Source organism: Aythya fuligula, chromosome 7 (genome assembly GCF_009819795.1).
Source record: "Aythya fuligula isolate bAytFul2 chromosome 7, bAytFul2.pri, whole genome shotgun sequence".
NCBI lineage: Eukaryota > Metazoa > Chordata > Aves > Anseriformes > Anatidae > Aythya > Aythya fuligula.
This window is the reverse complement of record NC_045565.1, coordinates 11,560,166-11,575,935: the sequence shown is the minus strand read 5'-3', so window position 1 is coordinate 11,575,935 and position 15,770 is coordinate 11,560,166.

The window sequence follows — 15,770 nt, the reverse complement described above, 5'->3', positions numbered from 1 at the left end:
GCAACCTTTCAGCTCCCTGCTACATTTAAGAATATTATAAAGGTTGTCCCCTAAGCAAGTATTAGGCAGGGAGAAGTGAATCAAATATATTTTGCAGCTATTGACTTTAGACAGCAAAAAGGTGCAACATTTGGCTTTCTAGTCAGGTCTGCATGATAGACATAATGTTGTGTTGCACCGTAACTGTTAATTTGGAGGGGAAAAAAAGGGGGGGGGGGAAGAAAGAGTGCTGTGTTTGTATTTAATCTAGTTAGGATCAGTTCCCTTTTTAGTTACTACTGTATTTTAAGAAGGCAATTTTTCAGCTCTCTGCTAATGTAATTTATCACCTGCATTCAGGGCTCTGACAAGATACTGGCCCGTGTGTTGTGCATAGTAATTGCTGCTGCCCTCTTTGGATTTGCTCTCTGTGTTCTTCCTATAGCTGGAATACTTCTGCTCCCAGCTCTCCTTTTCTGGCAAGGATATTTTAATGAAGCAAAAGCATCAGCTTCTCATCACAAGCAATATATACAGTCTGTGATTTTTCTTTTTATAAAGTGAGGCATGTAGAGACTTGGTATAAAATGTATTACATCCTCAAAATGAAAAATTTGCTGTATCGTCCAGTTTGAGGAACAACATGCAATAGTGTAATTCATTAGGGACCAGGTACAAAAGAGTTGGCAATTAGTTCTGTGATTAAAACCTGCTGACCTACCCATGACTGCTGGATGCATAATTAAGGCAGGTTCTTTATAGACTACTGTTTATGCAGGCTGATTACAAATAATCAGTATTTGAGCGGTTCGTTTACATGACAGATCATTACAGGCTCCTCAGCCCTTTCATGATCTAAAGGGTATGGAGGGTGTGGCACCAGTGTAGTTTGGGCATAGCTCGAGTCCTAAATTCAACTTCTCAACCTGAGAATCTCAATCTAAATATTCAAATTTCAATATTTACCAACTATAATTTCCAGTTACAGTTAATTCTAAGAGGTCTGAAAATTAAAACTCAGCTCAGCTTTGATAGCAAAGTAAAAGCAATTAGCAAGAGTAGGTGTAGAATATCAACTATCCTTTTGGTTCTGGGAATTGCCATTATGATAATCTCAGAGCAACTCTGTCCCATCGTCACCCAGGCAAGTTCCATGTTGCAGAAATTAAATTGGAAAACAACACTCATGCAAAATATTACAAACAAGGAGTTGTATACAGAAAAGTGCTTCACCTAAATATTTCTATTTCTGAGAAATAAATGTAGATTCTTACATCTTCTTAGAAGAGAAAGCACATTTTTCTGGATCCCATGGGTGATGGATAATGAAAATTCTCTTTGGATTTTTACCATCTCAGATAATCACATATACACAGAGAATTTACAACCTCTCTGCTTATTGCTGAAAGTGAAGTTCTCATGTTAGTACAACAGAGATCCAGAAATAATTGCAGTCTCAACATGAATATGAACATCCAGCTGGGATTTAAAATCTCAGTGATGGAGCGCAAAGGGTAATGCATTAAAGCTGAATTCTCATTAGTGAATCGAACCTCCACATTGTGGTAGGTACAAAATGTCTATGCTAGTTGGAAATTAAGGGAGCGAGAGCAGAAAGAAAGAAGCAAAGCTTCTGAGAACTTAGCAAGAAAAATTATAAATGTGTTTGTGCAGGATGGTATTTTTAATGAAGTCCCTAACACCCTAGTCATAACAAAACATTCTCCTGCAGCTCGGACAATCAAGGTTAAGGTTATTCTATTCTCATCTTTGCCTTTTGAATTGGATGACATAGCTACAGATGTTGGCCTGAAGACAGGTCTGTTGCATAGGATCTTTTAGTCTTCTGATATTAGTCAGCTCTGTGCTGCAATGGGAACTAAATTGTGCACAAATTTTGCATAACAAAATTTTTCCTAAACAAGTATTCAGATTGAATTTCTTCTGTCAGATGAGTCTCCAGAACTAGGGCCACAAATATCTTCCTAATTAAAATGTCAGAAAAATGGATATATTCCCATGAAGTAAGTATACGTGCATATGCCAGTCCTCACAGTATATTGTGAATGGTTTGAAGACCACCTTCTTTATCAGTGCATTCACTTTATCCATCTGTGTTGTCAGCTAGAACCACTGACTTTCATGAACTTAGTTTGAAGTAATTGCTCTCTTGATAACTGCAGCCATTCTTCATTGTCTGACAAGGCAGTCAGAACTGACAGCTTGGCCATCTATGGGAGGAAGAAGCAAAAAAGAAAAGTGGCAGGCCCCTGGAAGTCAGTCCTCTACTCAGATCAGCTCGGGAACAAGTAGTAAAGAAGTATTTGGTCCTCAGAACGTACAAAATACATTTGCGATTTCACATCTGGAAAGGAGAACATTCAATCCAAATAAGTAGTTTTAGGAAAATGTTCCCACCAGTGATGGGAAAGGAGGAGTTGTAAAAAGACGGGTTACAGCACAATCTGCTTAACTAGCTTGTGTGAGAATACCCAGCACTGCTGGGCTCCTTAGGGTCTGTGGGCTTGCGCTCTGCTGGTTTTGTCATCAAGCCCCATTCTGCCAGTTGCACAGGGCCAGTTCATTTACGCATTGTTACTTTGCTGATGTTTGGTTGTTTCTTGCTTCCTTCCCACAGATAGTGCAGATTGGCTGCTTTGTACAAAAAAAAAAAACAAAACTTAGGTGACAGAAGTTCAAAAAGTTGTGAAGGAAGTTGTGAAAATTCACAATATTTTAAATCTCCAATTCATTATGTCCCTGAATATAAATATAAGATTTTAATATATTTCTGAATAAGTTGGCCAAGATAGGAAAGCATGAAATTCATATGTTTAAACTTTTCCATGGACCTTACATTCAATGTGGTTCAAATCTAGTTAGATTCATTTTCTGTATTTAAACAACAATCACTTGTTAATGGCAGGGCACTGACAAAACTGTCTTACTACTTCATTCCTCGGTACCTATGAATTTCATTGAGAAAGTATATATTAACCAGCCCTTCCTTTTGCATGCCTGTTGGATTATTTTATTTATTTATTTACCTTATTTACTTTTGTTAACTTCCACAACATGCATTTCTGCAGAGTCATTTCAAGTTGACATGAAGACATTTGACTCCTAAGATATTTGATTCAGCACCTTCTGACCTTAGAGTGTGTATAATTTTAAATTAATGAAATTGAAAACATTAAGGTCACAAGTTGAAGAAAGAAGTGAGCCTGCTGTGGAGGTTCCCATATTCATTTTGCTGTGTTATCTTAGAGAGTTACCATGAATGCAAATGATCTCCAAGCATAAACAGAGAATAAAGATTTAATTTTGCAAGTCAGTATCTGCTAATTAAAAAGGGGAAGGTTTACTATCTTGATAGTGACTCAGGAAATGAAGGAATGCAAACATTTGTGCTTTAAATAGCAAGTCTAGTAAGATAGGTCAGAATTGATATCTGTGCATTGATCACAATGGACAGTCTAGTATTGGTCTGTATCGATGTGTGACTAAGAGTGGCTTGTAGAAACAAGTGGAAACAATACATACAGTTCATCTTTTGGTGTTACTCACTGTGAAACTCATCTTCAGATCACAACTGTTAAGAGTGGAAAACCTTGCCTCAAAATCACGTTCAGTGCAGATGTGGTGTTGCCCTTAGACAAAGTGCAAACATAGTACTACTGAAGTCCAGTCCTTTTAATCACTGAAGTCCTCTGTCATGATACCCTGTCTTAAGCTAAAAGGAATTTTTTTTATAAAGTTGCCTTACTATACATTGGGATAGTGTATTTAAAAAAAAAAAAAAAAATTACTCTAATGTAAAATAAAGCTTGTATCAATTTCCTTATGATTAGGACTGTGGAGGAATGTTTGGATTCCCATCTTTCCAGAATGGACAACTTCTTCCTACAGGAATGCAGGTAAGTAATTCAATCATCATTGTACTTTTTGTGTTCAATTAATAATTTATCCATAAATTAGGTTATGACATCTTGCAACATTGTCTTTCGTATATAGTGTTAGACCCAGAAACTGATGGGTAACAGGATTGTATAGGACACATTGCAAAAGTATTGTTGCTTTGATAACAGTGGCATTGTTGTTTTCACTCTGTCTTGTAAAATTACCTTTGAAGTTACAGTTGGTGCTGTATAGGGTTATTGAAAACTGTTGATAAATATTTTTTAAATACTACACACTTAATGTATTGTACCTCATTCTGATATCTTAAAAAAATTTAGGAAGAGTATCATCTTCCTTTCACAGAAGAAACTTAAATTGGTTGCCAACTTGGTTATATAGAAAAGGATAGTACTGGGCTGTATTGCTATATCTCGTGTAGTCTTTGGTAGATCACATCGTAGGGGAATGAAGCTGATATATTTTGATTAGGAACTTGTGTCTCTGAACAAGATTTTGTTTGTGGGTAAAGTGATACAAGATTAGTTAAGTGCAGTTGCTCTGAATTTCATCAGCATGAATGAGATGCAGATCTGGCCCAGAGCCAGACGAATGTCCCAGACCTGCTCGCTTCCTCTCCAGTGTGATGCTGCTCTCTTGTTTTTGATGAATGTATTCTGCAGTAAACTCCCTCCTTCAGAGGCATCATTTTTGAGCTGTCCTTTATGAAGTGCAAAGGCATTCTCCCTGCCTTGTTATCTATGTCCCATTCATAGCACATAAAATTATGACATTTTATTCTTTATGTAAATGTATTATAGGGAAGTAAAGCAAATAAAAAGTAATGAGAAGATGAGCTTTGATGGTACAGTAGAGGGAATGCAGTATTTCAGTGAAACAAGTGACAGCCAATAACACTGCCCTGTTTTATCTTTTTGAACACATTTTACATTTCATTCTAGTGCTCTGTATTAATTCACATAATATGCCTGTTGATAACAGGTTTATTTAAAACTCATTAAAAGTTATAGAAAAATGAGATTTGCATAGAAAATAGGTACTTGGAACTTTCCAAATTTTCCCCCTCCCTCCTTCTTCCAGCCCTGCACAAAGACAGCAAAAGGTTGATATGGCAGGCTTTAATCAAACTTCAGCTGGCATTGCCTGTCTGTATTTCAGAAAAACCTTCACATAAAGGAGGCAGGCACAGCACCCAGGCCTGCCAGACTCACAGAGGCTGCAAGCCGAAGGCAGCCCTATCTGCCACTAATGGGAATTGGGAACCACTTAAAAATGCTACAGCGCGGGGGTGAGGCTGTGTGGTCCAGAGATTCTTATTTCTGAGCAGCTGGGAACCTTGTGTTTTGTTGCAGGTGCCAGGCTGAGAGCCTGGGCGGGAGCGGCTGCCAGTGCCTGCCCAGAGCAGTGCTGCCCGGCTCCTCCAGTGCTCCATTTGTAGGTCCCCTCCAGCTGTAAGAATATAGCCTTTTTTCCTCCTGCTCATTTCATTCTTGGCTGTATTCCCGATTCTGCCCACACGGAGGCATATGAGCAGCAGTTTTTGGGAATTCAGGGATGTGCAAACCTGACCATTTGAAACTGGGGGGAAACAGTGTGTATAAACAATCAAGTCCATTGGTAATGACTACATATCTAATAGTCTTCCCTTACAGCTGCCCTATAGTGAATCTTCCATCATTCATTATTCTATTTACACTCTAGCATGTATGTTTATGCTACATGTATAATATGAAACTTTCATAGATGACATCTAGTCAGATGTCACTCTAACACATGTAAATCTAATGTGCTGTAACATCTTTAACCCACTTACCTTATCCTGTGTATTGTAATCGCATATATTTATGGATTTTCTGTGACAGAATATGAAACAATGGTTGCCACAGGAACTGCTACAGTTGTAAGCAAGCAGCCACATAGCTGTTGACATACCATGCAAGAGCAGATCCACAGCTCTGGGAGGGAAGAGTCCTGTTGTCCCTGCAGTTGCGACAGTGGCAGTCCATTAGCTTTCTAACACCGTCTTGTAATTTTGGGAGTAATCTTGCAGTGTGCTTTCTGGAGGTCAAAGCATTAAATGTTTTCAGCTGGTTGCAAGGAAGAAATATGCTTTGCTTTTGAGATGACTAGATAGAAAGTTGTTAGCTTGCTGCTGACAGCAGAGGTGTTTCAAGTACGTAGTCTGCAGACTAATCGGTATGGAGCTCTGGGACCTTTCTGTAGGTCAGCTGTAAAAAGTCAGGCTTATTAAGGAGCACAGAGAAGTACATTTCACATACTTTGAATCCAGTTATTGACATCAGTATTTCACTGCATTACGAAGCAAGCTAGTTTTGGGCTGTTGACATTTAACTAGGTAAACATCTTCCACAAGCTAAAGGAGAGGTCAGTGTGAGACAGTCATGTGTTGTGCACGTTCCCACTTATTCCTGGGAAACAGTTTTCTCTTTTTTCTTCTCCATTTCCATAACTTGGGGGTGATTGCAGCTCCCTCTGTGCTCCTGCCTTGACCCTTTGTGGGTATCTGCTGGGGAGCTGAAGCAGTGGGGCTGAGCTATGCTGTCTCTGCTCAGACAGCATAGGCTGAACGTACAGAAGGGGACTCTTCATCCGTCTGGGACATCTCCTTGACTTGCTGTGAGAGGGAAGTGGTTCCTCACCATTTTGGAGGGTAGGCCCTCTATTTCACTTCATTTTCTTCAGTACCACACTTATCTGCAAGAAGAAATGAAGCAATCCTCAGCTCTTTACTCCCTTGCAGCAGTCCAAAATACCTTAGGGAGAAGCATATGATTTTAGGGGAGAACAAAGCTGGGAAGGACAGGAAGCAGCATGGGGGAGACAGAATTATTTTTCCATTAGTAATTCATGCAAGTATTCCAAGGCACGTACCAGCTCTACTTGGTTTGTTCCAGTGCTAATCAATTTCCCTGCTCTTATAATTTATAAATACAAAAAAAAAAAAAAAAAAAAAAAAAAGTACAATCTAGGTACAACCAGTTTATAACAGTTACTTCTTTCCACTGCTTCGTGTGTGATGGAGAAACTGATGAATTAAGATGAATATTTGGTTGTTTGTTTCATTTTATTTTTTCAAGGAAAAAATGTTATTTCAACAGCATAATATAAAGGCGAACTAGTCATGAAAAAAAGAAAACAAAGGTATTGCACAGGTAGGAGTGAAACAGGCACTGTGTAGTGCAAGCTGAACTTATCAGTCCTAGAAAGTAGGAGTAGTGAACCAAAGTTAATAAAAGGTCAAGACTAGTGGTATTTTATTGAACTCCTTCAGTGTGATAGTGCTTAAGAACAGGCACTGCATGGCTAAGGAAAGATAGCTTAATAATTTAAAGTATATTCTTGGATAAAAGACTTGAGCAGAAAAACTGGGTGGATCTCAGTCAATTGTTCCTATGTCATTTCTTTGGAATATTTCCATACTATTTGTGTCTTTATAACGTGTTAGGATGTAACAATGGTGATTTATCTTGGTTGTGCAAGCTGTCTGCCAATTTTATTTCATGAAGCTCTTTTAATTATCTGCTCAGTAGAATAAAAGACAAATTAAGAATCATAAGGGAATAGCAGATACTTTTGAAATTAGATTGCTTTCACTTCTACAATCTCTGACCCACTGTCTATCTTGTGAGGTGAAGCAATTGGGTAAATGCTAATGTAGAAGTGAGGGAATGGAAAAGACTGATATACACATCTATTAAATGATTGAGGATTCTGAATTACTTTCTCGATCACGTTTTTTTCATGTTAATAGCATGTTTCAACTCTTGAAGTCAACACTGTGCAATAAGTCTTATACAATCATCAGTATTTTAAAATTAATATGTTAGTCTTGGAGGATGTGTATCTTCTTTTTAATGTAGCATAAGATAGATCTTTTGGGTACTGTTCACTACTATTTTTTTTTTCTCATGTTAAGATATTCATTTAGCTTTCAGCTCTGAAGAACCCCATTATAAGTTAATTGGCACATAGCACAGCTGCCATTCATATCTTCTAGTGTGCTTTAAATTATTCCTTTATTCAGGTTGTATGGCTTGTGCAAAAATACCATACAGGTGCATGTGTGGAGATTCGCTAGGCAAAGAGCCCTTTGAACTAAAAGGAAGGAAGAAAGAGAGACAATATATCAAGGAGAGACTGTACAAGGTGGCTGAGAAAAGGAGCTTAAAGGAAAGGTGGGCTGCTGAGGTTTGATAAGACCACGAGTCAGCCTTGGGGCTGATAATATAGGAGACGAGTTGGAGTGGGTGGAAGTGATGATGAAGTGAAGGAAGAGAGAAAGGTTTCAAAGATCCTTTGTCCTAGGACAGAGATGAGACCACTTTCTTTCTTCCAAAGAAATACAACTGCTGGGACTGGGATAGGGATCCCTCAAGAATCATAGTCTGCTCTACAGAGGGAAAAGATGGTGAGTCATGATAATAAATTCAACAGAAAGAAATGTTCTTGCACAAAATGTACAGGAAGGTATAGCCTATCAGGCTCATTCTGTGAATGACCAAGCATACCCACAAAGTATCCAGTAAATATGTCAAAACTTTAAGTCCTAAAATCCGAATTGCTAGCAACTCTTTGGAGGAATTAGGTAGCTTGTACATGTGTCTCAAGCAACCCTGTGAAGCTGTAAGTGGAGGGTAGAAGTGATGTGTTTTTAATGAGAATTAAAATATTCATAAATAGCAGCTGGGCTAGCTGGAGACAGAAAACTGCTTTTGGCTGGCTAGATAGGCAGGTTAAAAGCCTAGACCACAGTACAGTGTCAGCATGCATGTCATTCACAGGTGGTAGTGTAATCCATGCACGTGCAGGTGGCTGAAACCAGGCTTCTGTCACTTATGGGCCTTTTCGTCTGACGTCAGATTCCTCCAGCTTTTTTCTGTGTTGAGTTGATTTATAACTTTTTGACGTCAAGCCCAGCAGTGTGTGTTTTATGTGTTTTGAGTGGATGTGCCAGTAAATTTGCTAATCACATTTGTGTCAAACTTTTGTTTTTAGTTTAGTACTGTCATGTGGAAGAAGCAAGTTCTGGATGGTAGGGTACATCAACAGATCTTTCATTTCACTTTGATTTTAAGCAAGAGATGTATTTTGCTTTTTAAATAAACAATGTAGGATTTTTGCCTGTTGTACATGTCATTCACTACGGAAGTTTTCACTGTTTTGAAAGTAACTCAGTTTTTAAATAGAAAATGCACACAATTTTGGTGTGGATTTTCATGACATTGTACTGTCTTTCTGTGAAACACCCTAACTTGAATGTTGCTTTTAAATACGGAATCATTTTTCTGAGCATTAATTTCCATTCATGGTGAAGACTGAGATTGAGAAGGAGGTCTGAAAATGCTAAGCAGATAGTGGTCACAGGTTACAATAATTGATTTCCAGGTCAACACATCACAGAGTCACAGAAAGGTTGATCCTGGGAGGGACCTCTGGAGGCCACCTGGTCCAGCCCTTCTTCCTGCTGAGGCTTTCTGAAGGATTTTGAAGATCTCCAAGGATCTCCATCAACTCCAGACCTCCTGTGGGCAACCTGTGTCAGTGCTCTGCCTCCCGTGCAGCACAGAAGTACTTCCTGGTGTTCAAAGGGAACCTCCTGTCTTCCAGTTAGTGCCCATTCTCTCCTCTCCTGGCACTGGGCACCAGTGAAAAGAGCCTGGCTTCGTCTTCTTTGCACTCTCCCTTCAGGTATTTACAGACATGCCTAAAGGCCTTTTAATTGTCACTTATGGGCCTGCCTTTACTGTCAGAGGAAGCAACAGTCTTTATTTACTCTGATTTACCAGAAGATTAAGCAGTCAAGAAGATGTAACCAACCACCAGCATTAAAATAAGGACCACGTCTCCCACAGATGGTTTCTTGTGACATGAAAAGAGTGGAAAAGAACAGGGAACCACTTAGCCAGATGTTGGTGAGTGACTAAAACCAAACATACGTTAACTGTGAACTGAGCATTCATTTGGGCAAAAATGACTTGGCCTATTTAGAACGAAAATAATGTTCAAAATAAATTTAAAACTTTTTATGTATTTATTTATTAGAAAAAAATGTGGAATGACCATTGTGCATAGTGTCAGTTGGTCCTTTCTGCTGATAAAGGCCTTGTTAGATCGTATTCATCATCTTGGGAAGTGTTTCCTTAACCCACAACTTTATTTGTCCATTTCTGTTTCTCACAGATGCATTTTTCACCTCTCTTCCTTTTTTCTATTTGTCATATGAGGTTTATTTTTTCCTGGTTTTACTGCTGCAGTTTCACTGTATCAGTATTTATGTGGTGTAAGAGAGGAAAGAGTCTTAATATCCATCTGATTTTTTCATAAACTCCAGTCATTTGGACCCTTGTGTGTTCTTTCACTTTTGCCTGAGGATTACTTTGCATAGTTGGCTAATTGGATAACACTAGAAAGAATCCCGGAAAGACATAAATCTCAGTGATGTAAGTATTTTAGAGAGAAAATACAGATGAGAACTGAGTTTGCTGCTGCAGCACAGATCTAAATAGCTGGTTTTGTCTTTGGCAGTACAAATAAGGAGAAATTCAGGAATGCCTACGCATTCCTGAATGCATGCACATTTAAGGAGATTATTCTTGGTTTGATGCTACATAAATAAATCAATATCTGCTATTGATTAACAGTTTAATTCTTCTGTTGCTATGCTGTGGCATAGATGGAGCCCACTAGCTGGTCGTAGTATGGTTTTTTTTTTGTTTGTTTGTTTTTTAGAGTGAATTTCAAATAAACTCTTTTATAACTCAATCAAAAAGTCTAAGTGTATAGATTGATAAATGAGAGATGAAGTAGTTTTGTTACTTTTTTTCTTTTAAAGTTAGTAAACTGGGCTGTGCTAAGACCAAACAATTTCTCAGTGTCACGCAGAATCACAGAACTGAAACTTGCTCTCTGGTTTTGTTTTGTGGGTTAAAACACCCTTCTGCCATGGGACACCAGACAGTCCTTTCCAACATCCCTCTTTGTCTAAAAAAAACTTTCTTTATTCGCATGTTTAGGGATGTTCTTGAATGATCTCTGAGGATACTAATGGTGTATGTATAAGCAAAGAACTATACTGATAATATGGCCTGTATTATGGGGATAAAGCTTTTCTAAATTAAACCATGCCAAGAAAGTTTAAAATTCACTTTAATGATAGTTTTAATTAATCAGGGTGTTCTTGATGTTGTTATATTTTCTCCAGAATAAATGGTATTAAACCAATATAAACAAGATCTGAACATTACTGAGATGCTTTTGCAATTTAATAGGCAACACATATGTAATGGAACCCCAACTTTCTTGCTACATTTATTTGTTAGACATCACTGTTAAATGGATTTTAACAAAGCTTTTTTTGCTTTAATTAGTATAGCCTAATTTAGGGATATATTTGAAAAATAAAAAAGGTCTGTGATTTTAGTCTGTGATTCTGAAATTCAGATGAAATGTATGTTTAAATAAGGTAGTAGTAAGAGAATGTGCTTCAGGAAAACTCAGCACAGAAACATGCAGTTCTGACCAAACAGCAGCTGGTTTGAATGGTTTTAGTGTTTAGAATAACCAGTGTCTTCTGAAATGAAAGCTAGAGTACCATTTTTGCATTCATAGTAACATAAATTCAGCATTTAAAAGAAAAAAAAAAGTCTAAAATTGTCGTTCAGCATTATCGTAGCACGACAGGAAGGTGGGCTATCTGTGTTATTGACTGAAGAATCACTGGTGGATTGCCTCGTGTCAAATGAATTGTTCCCTACTTGAAGATCAGATATTTTTCAAGAAAGCAGTCTGGTTACTCTGTTGAATATGAATTGTACAAAGGATTTAAAAAAAAAAAAAAGAGAGAGAGAGGGGGAAAAAAAAAAAAAAGCAAAAGATATTTATCTCAGCTTTCAAAGCATGTATTCAGGGTTCAAGAAAACCACTAGAATAGCAACCGTAGAGGCTTTGTTGCAAAACCTGGTTTATATCAGGTTAAAAGAAAACCTCACAAGGTTTTTTCTTTGTTCTGCCTTTGTTCTTTGTAAATAAAGTTGAAAGAAATTAGAAATGCTCAGAGCTGAGAACAGCTCATATCCCTATTCAATTACTGTCTTTCTGTTAACTGCAAACCCATTACAGATATGGACCCAGCAACCAGTTTTGTTATAGTCCTGGTCACCAGATTTCCATTAGTTGTTGTTGTCCTGGTCTGGATGTGTACTGATGATTCAGCTAGAAAACTTTCTAATCTCTCTAACCTCTGAAAAAAAATCTTGCCTAAAGACATCAAATGCTTCCAGATCAAAAGTGTACTCCTTGGTGGTGTTTTCACCAGAGACAGACACAAGGGTATTATGGAAAACATAGGAAGTTGCAGCCTAGAAATATTAAGTCTGTGGTATGGAATAAGATACGATTTTATATATATATATGTATTATATGTAATTTATTTATATTGTTATTATTTTAAATCTGGTGCATCTCTGGTACGTGTTAACTGACTTCAATGCATCTTTGAAGCTTAGCTATGAGCAAGTGGCTCAAAAGCCACTGCAGTAAAGTAAGAGGTATCTTGCAACACCAGTTTCATTAAAAGAGTAGCAGTCATTCTCAGAGATTATCTTAATTTTCCAAAAGTTGTACCTTTCTGCATGGTAACTTTCCTGTGGCTGAGTTGTTTATTGAAAGAAAAGGCACATGTATCGCATGGGCCTGTTTATGGGTCAGCTTAAATGTTCCCAGGCTGTTTTTCTTTGCATTTCCATAGTGTTCAGTGGGTGTTAACTGACAGCAAATGTTATTTCTGGAAGAAATCATAGTCCAATTATGTAATACTTTGATGTGTAGTGCCCTTTAAAACAAAGATGTGAATTTCAGCTTCAAAACAAGAGAGAAATACACATGCTTAACACTTTCACCTGTGTGCACACAGATGCATGCTGTAGTTCTTGTGAAGGTGGAATGATGGTATTTAAAAGAGGTGATTTAAAAAATCAACTTAATTCCCCCAAATGAACAATTTATCAATTTGATTCACTTCCCTGTGGTGGTAGTGTTCATGCCCCTGCACATCTACAGCTGTTGCTGTTCTCATCAGTCCTACCATGTGTTAATTTTATTTATTTATTTATTTATTTTAAGTTTTATTTCTGGGTATGTAAACAGGCACCTTCCAAAGCCCAAAGAGCTTAGTAGCTGTTTAGTTTAAGTGTTAAATGATAACGCTTCAGCCAGTGAAAGGGTGGTGATCACGAGGAGCTACAGAAAAAATGTGTGACCAGAAAGTTGTACTGATGCCTCTTTCAGGTGAAATTTGTTTTAAAGATGGAAACTGAGTGCAAATCTTGTATGACGTGCGGGTCCCTGGGAAAAGGAGGAAGATGTAGATGTTCACAGTTGAGTACTGGTGCAGTAGGCACAAAAGTCAGCTGGTTTACTCCATTGTAATAGAGCCTCTATTTATTTGCATTTTTTTGTATCTCTGCATGTGTGTAACATTTTTTTAATATATGTCTATACACATATTTATATATATTATACAGAAGGGGAACTGGCATATATAAATCTATCAATATATATACCAATGTATATTTCAATATATGATTATACATGAAAATATAGAGGTTTATGTTAAAGGTGGGGAGCTCCTTACTAGTATCAAAATATGTGCTTATTATCAGCTTATTACTCATAGAACATATTCAGTACCTCTTGTTTAGGCAGGTATGCGGTCGAAGATTCTTCTGTGATATTCACAATTCCTTAACTGGCAATTTCTTTATAAATATTGGCATTTTGGTGTAACCAGTCTGTTAAAAAGAAAAATACAGTAATATCTTCAGAAGTACTTTTATATCCCTGGAACTTACAAGTGCTTTTTACTGAAAAGATTCAAGGGTGTCCAAAGGGATTTGATTCCACCTAGGACAGGGAGACCATCCATTCTTCCCTCAGTCTGATGGATTAATTACACAAAGTCCTCTGGAAGCAACTATACATTCCCCTCCAGCATATCAATTACATTAAGGAACTGATCTTGCTAAATGTAACAGTAGCAGACCTTGATCTGTCACGCTGAAGTTCACAACTAAAGATGTGTCTTGCAAGACTAAGCCCTCTACCAGTGTCAGATGAGTCATGAAAAACAGAAGAAAGGAATAAAGTTCTAATTTGCTACTTAGTCAGGTTCTACCTGCAATGGAGTGGAGGCTCTCTTGAATTTTCACAGAATTAGGAGGCACAGTTGTGTCTAATACTTGTCTCAGAAGTCCCATTTATGAGTAATCCTTTTTTTTTTTTTTTTTTTTTTTGATCAGACAGCCTGGCATACATAAACACTTTATGTCTATCCATCCACACTTTGTCCTTTCTGTCTTCATCTAAGTGCTGCACTCTGGGGCTCAGTAATACAAAACTGATGAACAAATAGTATGCTTCAGGTGGGAAAATACACTGCTGAGTAAATGAACTTGTTGCTGGTGTTTTCCAAAAGCCTGAGCTGTAGCCAGAACAATTCATAAAACCTGAGATTTTCAGTATTATTTTAACATTTCTCAGTTCTTTATGTTAAACTGTATGTACTACATGTACTCCCATTCAAGGTAAAGTATTGGTGTGGTAAAATAGTTTTATTGAGAGAGAAGAATGGAAAAAACTATTACTAGTACATTATTAAAAGCAAAACATGTATTTGGCTATATCTGTAATTGTTCAGCTTGCACCATGTACACAGCATTCTTGATCATAAAACAGGTTTGGGCATTATTGGAGGTCTGAAATACTTTCCTGGCAATTAGAGATTGTAAGATTGCATGGTATTAGGTAGATCCTGAATATAAACCAAGATTTACCTATCCATAAGGCACATGTCACTTGTCTTTATGCAATGACCTATTGTATTAAACAGGAAAAATGTGGCAATTATTGTTAATAGTGATTATTACAGCATGGCTGTACTTGGGTGTACAAAGTTATCTTTTGCTGTCATTAGTGACACTTAAAAACACATTTGCTACCCCATGATCTTTAATCAGGCAGTTTCCTGGTGATGTAGGTACAGAGGTTTGTCTTTTTACTGCAGAAGAAGGAGTTGGTTGTAATTTGTTTCTGTAAAATGTAAATGCAAAATGTTTCTGTGTGTTAGGTCTGTATGTTGAAAACTATGGTTGTGAGAGGGTTTTTTTGTTTTGTTTTGTTTTTAACTGAAGTTTCTAGTGTGATTAAAAATGGAAACAAGAGGTAGAAGGAAATTGCTTTGAGGTTACTGAAGGAGGCATATTTTGGTGCAATGAAAAAAGTGAAAATATGACAGTTCTAAGAATAGGTGAGAAAGGGAAGAGCATTAAGGAAGTCAGGGAGGAACAGGTAACTTCTAATCAAAATGGAAAATGGGCCTCGTTGAGAGACGATGTCAGAGACAGATATGAGATCATTTATATTCTGGGTGATATTAATCATTCTGCATATTGCATTATGGAAAATAGCTTCCCAAATGACTCCAGAGTTCCTGACCTCCCATCTCCTTCCTCTCCCTACTTATTCTCTCTTCTCAAGTAATGCTGCTTGCTTAGCTGTTTTCTTCCACCTCTTGCTTTCAGAATGTTCTAATAGTCCCTAATTTTAATGTCTTTCTAAAGAAGGGAGTTGATGTGTGAATTCACTATATCAGGACCAGTTGTCATAAGTCACTACGAAAACTCGGTAAGAACAGGTATATGTTTTTTCTCAAAGCTTGGTTGGTTGGTTTGTTTGTTTGTTTGTTTTGTTTGTTTTGGTCAAATACTTTTTGGAGTATAAAAGAGGTCAAAAGAAATTTTAACCAAAAGAATTTTAACCATGGGAGGTTAAAATTCTGCTTTCAGTTTACCTGTATA